Here is a 16,658-nt window from a genome sequence, read left to right on the forward strand (position 1 = left end):
CAATGTTTTTCATACAATATGAAATACATAAATCACCTTTCTGCGTATGCATAAAGGATTCAATTTACGCATTATTTCTATGGGAGTCAAAGAGTACGTTCTCTTTGAGAAGAGCAACTTCTTAGTCTCACTAGAGTTGTCCTCTTAATTGAAGTTTATCATTATATGAGAAACTTCCTAGCAAATTTTGTCTATTATTAAGGGTATGATATAATCCAATTATATCCTAAAATCTATCAATATAGATTTCCATCCCATGTATATAGACAATATCTCCCATATACATTCTATCGTTATAGAATGTTTAAAGTCATAACTTTAACGAAGAAGTATTCCTTTCATTTCCAAAATTAATATATCATATATATTGTAAATTTTAGGAACATGATTAACTCCCACTAATCTTTTGTAAACCTAGTAAACAAAAGATTCATTTACATCTTTATAAGCAATCAAACGATTTGATCTTTTTCTCATAAGATGCAAATAGCTCCCACTAGCTTGCTAAGATCCACGATGGATGGATCTCTACAACTTAGTCCAAACATTGAATCATCATTTAGTTGTAGCTAGCAATCTTCGAATTAATTGAAACCAAGACTATCTCAAAGATGGTTTCTTCAAAGTCAACCATTCTCTTTGATTGTAGTCACCTTTAAGCTACCAATTAGCTTATGAAGGTTTCATTATTTCGGGTCAAATGGTATTTTACCATTTCTTTGAATATATATCATATATACACTCAATGTAGTCATAAGGATTTTCATTCTTATTTCTTTCGAATTAAGAGGTGCAACTCTATGACATAATCATAAAGTTCAAACCATTCAACTGAGACGGTTTATAAATCCTTCTCAACTACCTTGGAGCTTTTGGTATAGGAACTAAGTTGTTATTTTTGTTGATTACTTTCTTGTCTCTCAAAGAACTCATTCTTTGAGTTCTATCTCTCGTTCATTTGCTCTTAGGCAAATCACATTGTAGAATTACAATGAACTACCCAACAAAACAACATTTGTTAGTTGGTTTATAGAAGCGATATCCAAAAGTTGATTTAAGGATATCCAACAAGATTGTTATCAAACAAATATTGCTTGTTAGCACACAACCCCAAATCTTAACATGCTTAAGATTTGTCTTTCTTTCCAACTACATCTTATGGAGTTATGAAAATTTTGGAAGATCTTCTAATTGACAATCATATTGTTTTAGAAGTATATATCCTATATATATGGGTAATAGATAACATCTAACGAACTAAATCTTATTCAAGTTCGTTTTTTCTCTTAATGGAGAAATACATTATCTTATGATGCTTCTTTCCTTGATATCTTTCAAGGAGAGACTCATCTAAAGTGTTACTTTTCCTTGGATCAAATCTAAGGAGATAAATACTTTAGACGTCTTACTCATCTATTTACATTTCTTGAATTCTTTGAAACATTTTACAAAGTATTCGGACTTGTGCTTATTCAAAATAAACTATAGTCCAACCGAGAGTGATCTTCGGTGAATGTCATATAACATGAGTAGTATTATGTTGTGGACAAGTGCCACTAACATCTAAGTGAATTAACCTTAACAACTTTGTGATTCTTTCTTCTTTCCAAAAGAATAAAGATTCGAACATTTCACCTCTATACAATTTTAACAAGAAGGTATTGGATCCGGATCTAACGATCCAAAGCATCCATCTATGACCAACTCGTAATTTATGTTTTAGAGGTATCACAACTTTAGTTGGGATTAGTCACTACCTTGCAACCTTTTGGGTTTTAAGCATCATTATTTTCTAAACAGTTAACACTACCATATTATCTCTACTATAGAGATAATTAATTAGATTACCATAATCCAATCATTGATTAATAAAGAACATTGTTTTGTCAAACAAAACATTTATCCATTTCACATAGTGACGGAATTTAGTTCCTTAAAATTGGAATATAAAGACAATCTATGTTTTTCCAATTTCTTTGGTAGTTCATATGAGGAAGTAAGTACCATCTGCTTTCACAGAGATCTATATTAGATTCACGTTTCGAATGTGAAGTACTTTCTCTTCTCTCATTAATCTTCTACTTCTTATTAGCCACACTTTTACAATGATTGTAAAACATAGTTACTAATACAGAATCAAGCATTCAAGTAGAAGAACCAAATGTTTTGAACTTTTCAAGAACATTTTACAACACCTTCGAAAGGTGTGTTCTTGACACTTACAAGACATTTCTTGCAAATACCCCTTCCAATGTCCATCCTTTCATAAAGAAAGTTTGTTCCCTTGGAGTTATTTATCTTCTTCATTTGACTTCTCCTTTGACTACAATAGTCATGGTCCCTAAACTCCCACTATCTCTCTTGAAACCTTTTTCAATTGTGTTATACACATCAAACATTTTGGAGAGCATGTGGTTTATTGTTCACTACATAGTTTACAATAAGCTTAGTGAACGATTAGGATAGGGAAACAAAGGTGAAGTCCTTGCCTAGTTTCCGTCTCGTTAAGTGTTTTAACACTTCAACACTTAATGATTCAAAATCATCATAAGTCCATGTTAATGGAATATTTTTGTCAACCAACCATTATGTTCTAAACATAATTACAAACCTTCAAGAGTTGTACAAGGCAACTCTCATTTCTTCATACAACAATTGTAAATGAAGAATCATGGCACATTAAGTGTTCATGCCTTTGTGCTTTCTTCTCAAGTTCCTTGTTCATGCAACAAAGAAACAAGCACTAAGTGTTTGTATTGACTAAGAGTTGTTCAAAGCAACTCCTATTTCTTCATACAACAAATTGTAATTGAAGAATTATGACATTTTAAAAGTGTTGTCCTCTTTATGATAGACCTTTTCTAACATATTCTTCTAATGATACATTATCAATAGTAAGATTGTGAGGATGAGACTACTTAGATACATATGCAATCCTTTTAAGACATTCTTTGGGATTGTGTTACCTAAGTACGGAAACTAAAACATTCGGTTTTTATTTGTCAAGTGTTGGATAGCGTTTGCAAATATATTGGTAAACAAATACATAACGAATATAAATTGATTGATTTTAAGCCATTTGATTCGGGTCTTTAAATCAAAATAGCACCACCCACTATTTTTGGTAAATTCCATATCCCTCATCGGAATTCGAGAGTTTTGGATGAAACTCTTAGTAGGTTATGGGAGACTCACTATTACCAAGCCCACCTCAGAAGAACTCCATATTGGCTAGCAACAATAATAATGAGAGAGTACGCTTACTCATTTGCAACTAATGCAAGTACCCATCTCGTTTGGCCTCTAGAGAATGATGCCTCAGAAGAACTCCATATTGGCACCATTGCACTTAGTTAAGTCATTCCCACCATGCTAGTTCAAGTAGGGTTTCAAGAATAGCCTCAGAAGAACTCCATATTGGCCACACTCGTTGCCTACCTTTCACTTCATCATATGTTTATAGGCTTCTCCTGAATGTAAGCACATACTTTGCAACCCTAGAACTGGACGAATACATTGTACGAGTCACAAACGATTGAAGCCCACCACGGTGGAAGGCCACGAAAGAGTGTTCTAAGCACTCTCACGCTTATCAACTTAATAATGGTTTGGTTGAGGGTTTTAGGTCTCATCACATATCAATATACATTTTAATCTCTATTAAAACAATTTTGGTCCTATTACAACTATTGGTCCATATGATTGTTTTAGTTGTACATAATACTCCCACTATGCTTTTAAAACGGTTTTTAAAGCAAGAGTATATGTTACTACTAACATAAGGTTTGCATTCATTTGATGGACTATATAGTTGCCTTAGGGCCTTAGGATGACTATGAACCTTTGTTTAGATTCAACACGAGCCTTGTGTTGAATCTCGGTCTAGGGATGGAGATTGATTTTAATTACGCGTTTAATCACATTAAGGCGTGTTGTCATAGGGGCATTGGACCCAATTACTTCATTTTCATGCATATCATATAAAGCAAGAAAGAAATACTTCAAAGTAAAAGTGAGCTTATGCTCATTACAACATTTGAACAATTCAAATTACAACCAAAATCTTATCTACACATTCCCATGGTTCAAACAAATTTGAAACGGCCTTTCACATAGCTCAATTATTATAGGCTTAGGTTCATAATCATCCTTTAATTAATTAACATTTTAACTAATTAAATTGAATGCAACATTTTCATTTGGATTTTGTATCCATAAAATTGATTTAAGTGGAGCTAAACAAAATGAAAATCCAATTCTCATTTAAAGAGACAAAACAATTTTGTTCTCATCCTATTTGGGCCATCATGCAATAACCACAACTTTTTGGGCCATATTGCGAAAACATAAACTTTTGGGGTCACTTTGTAAAAACACAAAAGTCACTACTTCATGTAAATACAACTAGAACCCAAAATTTAAATAAACTCAAAACTTCATTAAAGGAGCAAAACAATTTGTCCTTTAGCGTTTTTAGGCCTTAACGTCAAAACGTAAACTTTCGGGTCAAAGTACAAATACACAAAAGTATCAAAACTTTATGTAATTGCATAAAAGCCCCAAAAATACCCTATTTTAATAGGGTGGCCGGCCATTTAGGGATAAAAGGTGTGGTGTGTGTTTTGATTTATTAGTTTTGTCAAAAACATTCAAGTGGTGCATAAGAAAAGAAATTCTTATCACCTTTTCTTTTACCTTTCATAATGATGATATATATTTCTTTTGCTATTTAATCAAATATCTAATATTTTAAATATATGATAAATCATTTGAAAAACATATAACATAAACTTTATGAAATAATCAAAACTTTGAATCAAAACACAAAACCTTTTAGTTCTTGGCAAGAACATCAAGAACAATGAAGAACATCTATGAAAACCCATAAGAGCTCCATGAATGTTTTCAAGCCATAAAACTCAAATTTTCACCATTCAAAATGATGTTAACATCCTAGGGTACTTAGGGGTTACAAAAGTCACCTTAAAACACTTTTAACAAGACAAACATGAACCCAAAAAATCACCCTTTGGATTTGGCCGAAAATCCCCAAAATCATGGCACCAAATTTTAACTCCAATATTCATCCTCATATGAACTACATCTACAACATTTGAGATGGCAAATTTTCAAACAAAATTTACATTCAAAGAAGCAAGAATAAAGCTTGTAACAATTACAACTTTTAAATCATAAACTTATGAACTACAAAACCCAAAAGGATTCACCAACTACTAGACCTAGGCTCTGATACCACTTGAAGGAATTATTTTGAAAAACATGTTCATTTGAGCAACATCATATAGCATGCAATTAACAATTAAAGGCGGAATCATGCTTGTATGCACCCAAAAATAAAACATTACCATGAAATTCAAAGCCTAGTAGATTGGTGAACCAATAATCAACTCAAAACAAAGTGAGTTGAAATTTTTACCTTTGTGGATTCCTCTTTGCATAAGCAAAGGCTAATCACCCAAAGAGATAGGGCCTTCATTCCTTGCTTCTTAGATCCATGGATTTGGATGGAAAAATAGGTTCTCTAAGTTCCCAAAATTGAGAACCTCTAAGTCTCTTCACCAAGGTTAGATTGTAGAAGAAATGAGTGACCTTGGAGTAGTAGGATTGCTAGATGTACCCTCCAAGGTGTTGGCCTCTTTAGAGAGAAATGGAGAGACTATTCTCACCAATTTTCCCAAAATAAAAACCCTTAATCACATTATGAATATTTGGCTATAAAGTCCTTTATATAGTCCCTTCAAATAAGTGACCTAAAGAACCAAAACCCTAATTCATCTAACATGGCCGGCCTACCTAGGGATTTTTGGGCTTTTGGGCCTTTGTGAATCTTTATTCATTAAGTTGTCATACAACTTAAGTCAATGGGCTTGACTTTCAAAGCCCATTGGGCCTTAAGGTCCAAAACTATCCCGAGGTCTTTAACGAACTTATTCGTTTGATTAATTAACATATTAATTAATCCTTGCCATAATTTAAATGATTAAACCATTTAATCATTCTTACTCATCTCCGTTTAATCTTCAATCTCCACCTTTTATGGTGTGCGATCCATTAGGTTCCTTTTAGCGAGGTAGTGGGCGATTAAAACCATTTTACATCGATTGTGAATTGAAACTATTTTCAATTCTCCCTTTAGTGATTACACACGTTTAGGGCTTCCACAAACCATGGTTGACGCCTAGCAGCATGTCATGGTTACCCAAGCTAATCAGAAGAGGTTAGAGAACCTATTCAGTTCGGGATTACAAATGCAATACAGTCTTTCTCTAATCTAATACTCTTGACCACATTGTTTGGTTTGATAGTTTATTTGTTCATGTCTACTATCCAATGTGAATCTTGTGCTTATATGATTTACTTGAATGTGATTTGGAACGCATTCCCTAATCTCATTCATACTCTGGCCAGAGATTCTAAATCATATCATAGAGTATTCTCCCTCAACTGTTTGAAGGTTAGAGATCCCTTGTTGCGCATTCACTTGTCTCCATAGCTAAGTCACTTGACCCCAACGATGCCGTGGACACCCCGAGGGGGTGACTTTGACATAATCAAAGATCAAGGACTTAACCACAAGACAACTGTGATGCCTCAGGTCAAAGGACTACTTTGCATTATCCCAACCATGAGTTCTTATGTGACATGGAATATGAGAACTCTTCGTTGATCACGTTCAGTGTACTCATTCTCTATTGAGCACCTACGTACTTGTCTTGATGTCACACACACCAATGACTCGAGACTAATCACTCTCCCTGAGAGAAGACATAGTACGTACCGATCTTAACGGACTGTCAATGCCCAATTGACAATCCTATGATCAGGAACATTTAGGATGTGTCTACGAAAGAATGGTCTCATGAATCTAACTTCATTAGATTACATTCTCCCAATCACATATTCCTTGGACTTTATCGTTTAAGCATATAACATTTATATGAGACGGCTCAAACAATAATCTTTGCCCTTTATATGTAAAACTAGATTAGTTTAACATGTGAAATGTCCGTAAAGTATCATCACATGATTGGCTTTAGGGCACATTTCCAACACTTTCCTTTACCCTAGCTCTTGCCTGCAGAACAAGGAGAAAGAAAACAATCAGTTAGAACCTGAAATCAAATACTTCAGGACTACTCTCGAGTGCTCATCTTCAACTATCGACAGGTATTGAATTTCCTCAACAAATACTTCAGGACAGTTGATATGATGTTGGCTATTTACACTGAAGCTGCCAAGCATGGATGAGTCGCTAAGAAGTGATGCTCTAACGGACCATTGAAAGGCAAAAGGTTGCACACCACTTCTGCTATACGAAAAAAACAAGCAGAGAAGAATGCAGCATGATGAGTTGGAACAAATCATTACAGTAGGACACCCTTCTCGGAAGAACTGCATAATCCAGATGGAGGAGACTAAGTCAAATCCAAGCCCGCCATCATTGCTATAATAAAAAAGCTCGAGAAGCTTCAACAGCCTTTTATTGGCACTGTCGCCAAAGAGCAAAATCTCTACAACCCTTGAAGATCATACCGTTAACCAAACTGCTCGGGGTTCATATGAAAATGCCGCAAACTTCCTTGATCTTTCAGAGTAAATATTTTGTAGCCTCTGACCTTATCCCATAACCCTCTTCAATATGAATTAGAAAGATTGAACAAAGAAACAAACCATCACCTCCATCTCGTGCCTACCTGCCATGTGTTCAAATCCTAAAACTGTTCATGGTCATGTTTAAGTTCAAGATCAAGCCCCAATGGCCCTTGAAGAAACTCTAAAGCTCTCAAGCAAATCCCAAAGGATCAATAAAGCCCTCTTCGTTCTTCATCAAATCCTCCTTCAAGATCAAGCCCCAACGGCCCTTGAAGAACTTCCACCAATTCAAAGTCAAGCCTCGACGGCCCTTTGACGAAAGCGTTCATCGTTCATCACCTGTTCATCCTAAGATCAAACCTCAAAGGCCCTAGGATCAACATCACAATCCATAAATCTACACATTACGAAGATTGAATCAGAGGCTAAATTTGTAGAGGAGATTGTAACCCTTAAATCTTTAATAGAAATATTATTTTTACACGTGTTCTTGTCTCATTCATTGCAGGAATTTCCGTGTTTACACGAGTACTACGCAAATACGCCAAAAGAATAATCATACGTTCTTCTAGACAATGGTCAACAGAAATCAAAATCCTTACCTCTAGACATTTTTGTCAATTCCCTCGATTAAAATAAATAAAAACGAAATTTTAGGGACGGTTGTCACACTTGGATTTCTTTAATCATTTCAAATTAATCCATGTAATGGTGGTTAATTGACGTGCTTGTGCTAGTATTCACACGAATGAACCTCTGATTAGTGAAGCAAGAAGAAGACGATCCATAAGAGGACCATTTCCTCCAGGTGGGTGCGGCGGTAAGTTGTTTTGGGTTTGGTGTTTTCTTTTTTAATTTTTCTAAATTGAAAAACCTAATTCCCTCATCTCCAATTTTTTGTTTCACAACTTGTGAATTCTCTCTTACATTCAAGACCACTTAGGTTTATGTATAGAACAATTCTTTATGCTAGTAGCATTTTAATTTTAATCCTTCACCACACATGTGTGCCACAAGCTTTAGGGAACCCTTCCTTGGACTTGCCGTGTCTTACCTTTGCCACAAGGTTTTGGCTCGATTCAATCCTATTTTTTTATTCAATTAATCCAGTATTTTCTTTCGAATTGGAATTTCTTATTTTATTTTAGTTTAAATTGTTGGTGTTTACCTGAAAATTAATTGATGTGGCAACACATAATTGGTTATTTTTGGAACCCAATGTTGAGTCTGATAGAAGCAAATTTATGCCACTTAGTTAGCTTGTTTCTTGGCATTTATTTACTTAGTTTCTACTTATTATAGAGATTTAAGCTATTTTTGTGTGTTTGTAGGTTCAAATGACAAAGTTGGCAAGAGAGTGTAATTTGGAGCATTTATGAGCAGTTTTTGGCCAAGATTGGATAGCTTATGCATGGAGCAAGATGGATGGACGAATTTGAAGTCAAAAAAGGCTAGGAACATGCTACAAATCTGGAGAAACAAATGCAAATTGCAAGAGTGGATTGTTCACTCACCTAACCCACCAGAAATTGAGTTAAACAAATCTCTTACATTTGCAAAGTTGAGTCCATCCTCTGCCTATAAATACCTATTGCAGCATCCTCATTGAAGGAGGAGAGAATCCCCTCTTCACTATAACTCACCTATATCCATCCACCACCGCAATTCACCACCCCTCATATCACCCAGAAACCCTCTCAGCCGCATTCTACACCATTCTACACCATTATACACCTTTGCCCACCCTCTGGAGAAGAAGGAGTCTTGACGTGCCTTCCATTGGAGCAAGGGCCTTGTGCACAAGCCACCTACAAACATTGGAGTTCTAAGAGTTCTTTCTTCCCTCATTTTAGTTTCAATGTTTATTTCAGTTTGTTTTTCAATTCCTATGAACACGTGTAACTAAGTTTTTCTTAGTTAGAGGTGAATTCAAAGCCATGGACATATGCTTAATATGAATTGATTCCTTTCTGTTATTGTTTCGTAAAACATGAATGTTATTTACTTATCTATTTGATTGATAACTTATTCTTGTGTGTTGATTAAGGATGCATACTTAGTTTGCATACATGAATCTGATGCTAAATTATAAGGGGCGTTCACCTAATCGTTAGGAACTTATAATTAAAAGTAGTGGAGATTGCTAGTCACAATCGTGTTAAGTAGATTATTGGTTGGAGTATCATACTTCATAGTTACGATAGCCTTGTCAATGCTTATGATTTCCATGAAACTTAATGATCTTTGAATGTATCTCTATCATGTTGTTCATATAGGGAACTTGAGAAGAATAATTTGGTTACGATGCGTTGTCCATTCAATTCAATAAATTTAGGGAAATCTAAGAGTTAATTAGTGCATTCATGATTAATTTAGGGCATTGTCATTCATGGTTTAAAGAAACAATACTGGAAATCGATTTATGTTGCATACGTTCATGTGTGGAGAAGGACCCTCAACTAGCTTTTCACCTTTGAATTCACCTAAATTTCATTTTAACTTACTTTGTTTGCTGCAATTTACTTAGTTTTGTCAAATTCGTCCAAAAACCCCCCCTTAGTTCTTATTTGGTGTTTTAGTTTAGTTAATTGAGTTTAAATCTGTCTAATTTAGTGTTTTGAGTCAATTTAGTCTTAAATTTGTCCAATTCACTCTCTAGAGTTTGTTTTGAGTCCTTTTAACTTAGTTTTGCTGTTTTGAGTCAATTTGGTCAGTTTTGAGTCATAAGAGTCTAGTTTGTTGTTTTTTAGTCTAGTTAAGTGTTTTAAAGTTTAAATTGAGTAGATTAGCATCCCTTCTAATCCCCGACCTAGAATGATCCCTACTTACATATACTACAATCATAGGGTATTAATTTGAGTGTTAGAATATTTCGCATCAAATTTTGGCGCCGTTGCCGGGGATTAGCAAAAGTGCTAATCTCCCTTTCTTTGTTTGTTTTGTTTGTTTCAGGTACTAGTTTATGACTCGTTGTTCTCAACCAGTTCGTGCACACATATTTGAGTTTGACGACGATTTTGAACGAACTTTGAGAAGGAAAAGGAAAGCACTAGACCTTAGTACACCTAGTTCTGAATCTGAATTTGAAGAAAAGGATGAGGCAAAAAAAGACATAGCGGTGGACAATCGAACAATCAAAGAACTTTCAGCCTCAGGATTGGACAATGTCGTGCCTCTTTGCATCCAATACCTGAGGGCAGCTGCAGGCAAGACTGATGAGTTCGAATTGAAATCTAGCCTGCTGCATCACATTCCCAAATACCATGGGCTGTCCATGGAAGATCCAAACAAGCATCTGAAGGAGTTTGAAGTGGTGTGTTCGAGCATGACACCCATTAATGTCGATGGGAACATTCTAAAGATGAAAGCCTTTCCATTCTCTCTTTTGGAAAATGCTAAGGATTGGCTATACGAATTGGCACCCGAAACCGTCACTTCTTGGGAAAGCATGAAGCGGGTATTCTTAGAGAAATTCTTCCCAACATCACGAGTGATTCTTTTCAGGAAGAAAATCAGTGGCATTCAACAAAACCAAGGAGAATCCTTTCTAGCGTATTATGAGCGTTTCAAGGCCCTAGTTGCATCTTGCCTACAACACCAAATGAAGGAAGAGCTTTTCATTCAATACTTTTACGAATGACTCCTTCCAATAGAGAGACAAATGCTAGATGCTTCGGCAGGGGGTGCTTTGGTTGACAAAACACCGGTGGCTGCAAAGATCTTAATTACGAACCGAGCCTTGAATGCACAACAATATGAAGGTGTTGGACAAAGAGACACCCCACGACAATAAGTGAATGAGGTAAGTGCAATTTCAGAACTTCAATCTCAAATGGCTAATCTTGCTGTTCTTTTATCGCAGGTTGTTGAAGGATCCAAAGTGCAAGGAATTACAACAAATGTATGTGGTGTGTGCTCAATGCAGGGGCATCTCAATGATCAATGCCCTCAATTGATAGAGAATGGAAGATGGGAAAATGCAAATGTCGTGGGCCACCAAGGCCAAAATCAGCCACAAAGTGATCCATACTCTAATACCTACAATCCGAGGTGGAGAGATCATCTAAATTTCAAGTTGAGGGAGCCTCAACAACCCCAACAACAAGGAGGATATACACAGCCACCTCCCGAGCTCTATCAAAGGCCATTCGTACCACCACAAGTCCCACCACAATCTGCCTAACAAAATTCAAGTTCAAAATTAGATAATGATACACTTGTTCAATTACTAACTTCACTAACGCAAGGCCAACAAAATCAAGCCAAGGAGATGAGTGAAGTGAAGAAACAAATAGGGCAGATTTCTGAGTTTATGGGGCTGTTTGAAAAGAAGGAAAACTCCCTAGTTCAACCATTGTGAATCCGAATGGAGGCTTTGAATCCGTTAAAGCCATCACGTTGAGAAGCGGAAAAGAGGTGGGAATTAAGCCAAACACATCCAAACCAAGTCAAAAAGATGATGAAAAGTTGCTAATTGAATAGGAGGAGATGGACAAAGCCACGGCAAGGAAAGAATCATCCTTGCCGCAGCCACCTAATGCACTTAAGCCATCCAATTCAGGTAAGGGTGATTCAATTTTGACCCATTCTAACCCTATTCCACCCAATGCACCTTTCCCTCGCAGATTTATGCAAACACAGAAGGAAGAAAGTGACAAGGACATTCTTGAGACATTTAGGAAGGTAGAAGTCAATATCTCACTCTTGGATACAATCAAACAAATCCCGAAGTACACTAAGTTTTTAAAGAAGCTTTGTACAACAAGGAAACGGTTTGGAAGAAAGAGGTGGTACATGTGAATGAGAATGTCTCTGCAATGTTGCAAAGAAAGCTGCCACCTAAATGCAAAGATCCAGGTAGTTTCACTATCCCTTGTGTCATTGGTAATACAAGGTTTAAACATGCTATGCTAAATTTAGGTGCATCAATTAATGTCATGCCATATTCTGTTTATTATTCAATTAGCCAATCGATCTAATGCTTACCCGAAAGAGATTTTGGAAGATGTTTTGGTGCAGGTAGACCACTTGATTTTTCCTGCAGATTTCTATGTGCTTGACATGGAGGATTCTGCCCACTCTCCACCATCATCAATCTTACTTGGATGACCTTTTATGAAAACAGCTCAAACCAAGATTGATGTGGCCAAGGGAGCGTTAACAATGGCGTTTGGTGGCGATATGATTAACTTTAAAATTCTTGAATCTATTGAGAATCCTAATGATGTTCGTTCTTGTTTTGCCATTGATGTAATTAAAGATGTAGGGCAGGAAAATTCAGCAACCATTAAGAAGGATGAATTTTGAACCACCAAAAAAGAGGGAATTAGAGTGGAGCACAAAGAACACCCACTAACCTCAAAATGCACAATCTGGTTGAGAGCACCATTAGAGAATCTGCTGACAATGCTGCCACTTCATTGCAACACATTGGTGAGTCATCTAGTCCAATTCTAATTCCCATTTCAACTAATAGGTTGTTACCTTCTTTGGTGCAGGTCCCCAATCGAATCCACAATGGTGAGAGCATTTACATTGACTTTAGAAAGCTAAATGCCACAATTAGGAAGGATCACTATCCTCTTCCATTCATAGAGCCAAATCAGGGGCAATTCGAGGAGCATGTGATGGAGGAAACACACCCCCCATGTCGTGGGGTCTAATCAAGTTTAAAATGAGGTCTTCGTCCGGCTGCAGGACGTTAAAGCAAGCGTTTCTTGGGAGGCAACCCATGTATTCAAATAAGGAAGACCTAGGAATCGCTCCACAATCAAATTTGAGTTCCTAAACCCTTCTCTTTACTGCATTTATCTTGCCATGCTTAGTTCATTAGTTGTTTGTTTGCTTATGTGTGAATCTATGTTTGAAACATTAAGGACAATGTTTGGTTTAAGTGTGGGGGGGGGTAAAAAAGTTGTTTTTACATTGATTTTCGTTGGAAATGAACATTGGGTAGAAAAGAAAATAAGTAAAAAAAAAATTATTACAAGAATGTGCAAACAAATAGGATGGAGCCTTCATTGGTCAGGTGATGCCTCAGCGTTCGACGGAGCTCTAGAAAGACGAAGCGCCAAAGTTTGATTTTCCGGAGCATCAACACTTGGTGAAAATCCAGATGGCGAAGGCAAAAGTTGCATATGGTGTAACGCCATAAACCTTTGATGATCACTCTGAATCCGAACTTCGGACTCCTGCAGCTGGTCAAGCTTTCTCTTAATACTCATTCAGTAACTAGTTGCGAGCATGTGCAATTCTTTATTCTCATGCTTGAGCCCTCTGATCTCTTGCCGAAGACTAGCCATCTCAGCCATTAGAGACTCAACCTGACAAGATCGAGTAAGAAGGCGTTGGCCCATGTTTGATACTGAGCCTGCACATTGGACGCTGAAGGCCAGAAAGTCCTAAATAGCCAGCTCATCAGACAGCTTGGAAGGCATCCTACTGTCTTTTAGAGTGAGAAGATTTCTAGCAACCACCATAGCAGTTGTATCATTCTTCATCACAGAATCCCCAACTGTAAGAAGACCATTAAGGGGTAAGAAGGACGGATGCCAAATGTTGTCTAGAGAAAACATGTCAATATCTTCCCCGACATTCAAGTCCAGATGACAGTTAAATGAGCAAGATATTTCTGAAAGTGTTGAAGAAAAAAAAGAGGTCGAACAAATTAAGATCTCAGAAGTGCAAGAAGGGAGCTTCTACAGACGGTAATTCATGTGTTCTTTTGAATGCGTGCCTCTATAAAAATCAGAAATCGAATAGGCGCCTACTCAGAAATCGAAGGGGCAATCCTTTCTAAAAAGCCAGGCCTGCTCAGAAACCACGGGCCGATATTCAAATTTCAAAAGATCGACTTTTCCAGACTTGTTAGTGAAGGATGATTTTGTGAAAACATGTTCATTTGAATAACATCTATAGCATGCATTTAACAATTAAAAGGCGGAATCATGCTTGCATGCATTCAAAAACAAAACATTACCCATGAAATTCAAAGCCTAGTAGATTGGTGAACCAAGACTCACCTCAAATCAAAGTGAGTTGAGAAATTTATACCTTTGTCGATTCCTCTTTGCATAAGCAAAGGCTAATCACCCAAAGAGAGGGCCTTCATTCCTTGCTTCTTAGATCCATGGATTTGGATGGAAGAATATGGTTCTCCAAGTTCCCAAAATTGAGAACCTCTAAGTGTCTACACCAAGGTTAGATTGGAGAAGAAATGAGTGACCTTGGAGGAGTGGGATAGCTAGCTTATCCCTCCAAGGGGGCCAGCCTCTTTAGAGAGAAAGGAGAGCTCTGTGTTCTCTCCAATTTCCTAAAAGAAACCCTTAATGAATTTTGGCTATAAAGTCATATTTATACCTTAATTCATTGGAGTGGCAAACTTGTAAATAAGTCCAAAACCCACTCCATCTCTAAATGGCCGGCCATAGGGATTCATTGGGCTATTTGGGCCTTTGTGAATCTGTTTGGATCCAAATTAATAATTTGGGCCGAGTATAGAATCATTCTCGGCCCGGAAGGCCTTGCGACAAGAATACCATGGATCGTTTAGTACGTGGGCCTCCAAACCTAGCTCGGCTAGGTCATAACGCAAGAAGTCGAGTCCTAATGCAATGAGGAGTCTCGGCAAGACCCGAAAGCGAATCCGGCTCGGTTAAGGACTAGGTTCACAATCCTAGTGAAAGTAGGACTGGTCGAGTTGGTACTGATCAGGAAAAGAAGACCTAGTCCGAGTAGGTTTTTAACTCAACCTTGGGGGGGTCGTTGCTATAAATAGAAAAGACTGCGCATCATTCAAGAGACCTCCAATTCAACACACAAAACTGCCCTGCGCAAACTCTCTCAACAACTTTGAGATTTTTTATTTTCTCTTTTTGCTGACACATCGTCCGTTGGCATCAACAGCACTGTGAAAGCAACCGGTGATATCTTAAGTCGGCATAGATAACTCTGTCACCGTAGAATCAGCCGTTCTCGCAGCATCTTCCATTGGCATCAACAGCACTACGGCGAGGACAGTTGATTACCTATCCAAGTCTCGGTCGAGAAGGATTTCTGAATCCTTATTGGTCGAGGTCATCTCATCAGCCTTCTTGGCAAAGTGAGGTGTTACAGTTATTACATTCGGCACATTGAAAGCCGAATTTGATATTGAACTTCGTAAGAATAGTAACCTTGTCTTCAGGTTCGAGAGCCCAAGAGGCCGAGACGTGTTCCTTTCTCGGCCGCAATCGCAAGACGCAGAAGTCAGCCGCGCACCCAACGCAACATTAACAAAATTTACTCCTCGGTCGAGCTCGACCGACGAGTTGGCACGCCCCGCATTCACCGAAGGACGTAGTTAGCTTATAGATTACTCGGCCTGCACGCCACGTAGGCTTGGTAGTTTCTAGGGTCAACATTTTGGCACGCCCAATGGGATCCAGTGCTAATACTACGAAGTTCATATGATATATCAAGATTTCAATCTGGCTCAACATAGCCGATTGTACGAGCTCCTAGAGGAATTGAAAAAACAAAACGAGGAATGTAAAAGATCTTTGGAAGTAGAAAAAATTCTTCGTGGCCATAGAGAGATGCAAAAGTCATTTGCTTACATGTTGAAAATAAAAGCTCCTGTTACCTTGCAAGAGCAATGGGTACATGAAGAGAGGGCTCGATTTGATGCCTGGCTAGATGAAGAACGTTTTCCTTACGTTTCTGAATACAGATCAATTCCATTTGAAAAATGGTTAGGTCCAAAGGCTGGGGGGCAATTTTTCGCTACGGCCACAATCAAAATTCGGCCTCAAAAAATTGTTAAGGCAGCCGAAGAAATACTTAGGCCACTTGTTGTTTCGGTCGAGACTGAAAGTGTAGTAGGCCTAGAAGAAAAGGTTCAAGTTTCTGAGCCAGAAATCGACTCAGAAAATGATTCGTCAGAGGAGTGTTCTAATGATGAACAAGACCGATACACGACTTTAGATGAAAAAACCACATCAATTGATATGGTAATTGGAGATATGGTCTTAGACGCCAAAACCACGCCAAACGATATGATTATT

This window comes from Malus domestica, chromosome 09 (assembly GCF_042453785.1).
Source record: "Malus domestica chromosome 09, GDT2T_hap1".
NCBI classification, from domain to species: Eukaryota; Viridiplantae; Streptophyta; class Magnoliopsida; order Rosales; family Rosaceae; genus Malus; species Malus domestica.